Source organism: Tupaia chinensis, unplaced genomic scaffold (genome assembly GCF_000334495.1).
Source record: "Tupaia chinensis unplaced genomic scaffold, TupChi_1.0 Scaffold143692_1, whole genome shotgun sequence".
Taxonomy (NCBI): Eukaryota; Metazoa; Chordata; class Mammalia; order Scandentia; family Tupaiidae; genus Tupaia; species Tupaia belangeri.
This window is the reverse complement of record NW_006203540.1, coordinates 2839-5014: the sequence shown is the minus strand read 5'-3', so window position 1 is coordinate 5014 and position 2176 is coordinate 2839. Positions and strand designations below refer to the sequence as shown.

Below are 2176 nucleotides of genomic sequence, written 5' to 3'. Positions count from 1 at the left end.
TTCAGTCTTTGACTTGGCAAGTGATTTCTCAGTTTCACTCGCTCTCTCTGGTCAAATTAAAAAATAATAATAATAACAAATAAAATTAAATAATTTTTTCATATTTTATCATTTTATTAGGAATAATTCCAAGTGGGTTATGAAAACTTATTGGGTTTGATGAATTTTTCAAAAGTTTATAAAGATAGGCTTACCAATAAACAGCAAGACTTCAACCCAACTGTCATATACTGGGCAAAGAGCCAGGCTGATACCAAAAGCAACATGCAAATAAAAAAGATATAATATAAAGTAAGACAACCTGCTGAGTATTAAAAACCATCTCAATGTAAACTCTTTACAACCAACTCAGAACTAAGCAGCTATCAAATCCAAACTATACCAAGAAAAAGGGAAATCTGATGAAAAAGCCAGGACTTACTAATAGGGGAAAAAATGTGTTTCTCTGTTCAAGAGAGCTAAATAGTGTCTTGGAGCATTTCCCTGGCAGATATAAGAAGTATTAGAAAATCTTATTGGCAAGGGAGAGAAATAAATATAATGGAATAATACATTTTGAAATCAGCAGACTGGCTCAAGAATGATAAAGATATCAATGAAGTAGAAAGGGGATAACTCTAAAACATTATTTGTTGTGGTCTCAGAAAATATTCAAAAGGCATTTATTTAAAAGTCTCAGAATATCTCTGTCCAAATAAAGGCTTAAGGGAAGTAAAATGAGGACATTTCCCACCTCCAAGACTTTCTTTTAAACCAGGCATATTGCTAACTAGCAACATACTTGATAAACAATAATTGACAAATAAGTTTAAACTCTGGAATATTCTGCCAAAAATAGTCCTGGATACCATTTAATAACCAAGATGGAAACTAATCTTGTTATAACAGGCTAGACCAATTTTGTCAAACGTGTCCTTGGTTTGATGTTCAGTTTCACTTAACGTTTTGAAAGTTCATTTGACACCCAGTCAAGGCCCTCATACAGACCAGGTCCTTGTGTAGCACAAATGACTTGTACATACCATGTTCTGTTTTGAAGAGACTGAAGACCTAATTTTTTTTGTTATTTAGCTGTTGGTCATAGCATTTGGCAAATCCTGTTTGTTAGCAAAAAGCAGCAGTACTGCATCTCCAACTCATTTTCCTGAAGCATTTTCTGCAACTCTTCTGCTCCTTCTTGAATTCTCTCACAATTGTTCCTATCTACCGCAAAAATAAGACCCTGGGTATTCTGGAAGTAATGCCTCCAGAGAAGCCTTATTCTACCTTGACCACCAACATCCCACACTGTGAAGCAAATGTTCTTCTATTTACTGTTTCCACATCAAAACCAATGGTAGGAATGGTGGTAACAATTTCTCCTAACTTCAGTTTGTACAGAATGGTTATCTTGCCAGCAGCATCCAATTCAACCATCAAAATGTGCATCTGCTTCTTGCCAAAGAGTCAGGAGAAGAAGGAGGAGATGGTCAGGCCCATGACAATAGTGGCACCTGCAATGGGCAGAAACAGAAATGGTTTGGGGCATTCCCAAGTTTTCTTTCCCGCCCCAGGAAACTGAGCCAGAGGAAAGAGAAAGAGCTGAAGAAAGACAAGCATGGCAGGGACTGCTGTCTAGCTAGTATGTGGGATGGAGCTCTGAGACAAGACTTTGCTGGTGAGACCTATTGCTGACTGGCTTGGCAGCTCAAGCTCTGGCATTAAAGCCACTCTGGTGGCAGCCCAGCCTCTCCAACGTGGACAAATTCGCGTCACCTCCACCCCATCCCCCGATTAGTCAATCTTTTAAATCAGATCACCATATATCTGTTCCAGTGCCACTGGCTTACACAGGTATAACACATAGCTGTATATCTGTTCATAAGATATAGAAATATAATCATCAGGACTCTGTTAAAAGTTCACCTATGACACTATCCAATTTTGTCCAACATGTGCTGTTTTAATTTTTTGTGAGAGATAGAGATTTTACTATAAAGTGCATGAGGTCACCACAAGAGACAGAGAAAGACAGAAAGGGAGAAATCACTGCCTAGGAGCAATGACCATGCCACAGTTTCCTTTTCTTTATTTTCCTCTTGGGGTTTTGGGCACACACCCATGCATGCCCGACATGAGTTTCAAGCCACCAGGTCTGGGACTCAAACTGTGGTTGATCACATAGGAGTCCAGTGCC

General features: G+C 38.7%; 1 pseudogene; it reads right to left on the bottom strand.

The window, feature by feature from the left end:
- Positions 1-937: 937 nt before the first annotated feature.
- LOC102499723 (ADP-ribosylation factor 4-like) lies at positions 938-1479 on the bottom strand (annotated as a pseudogene).
- Positions 1480-2176: the final 697 nt, after the last annotated feature.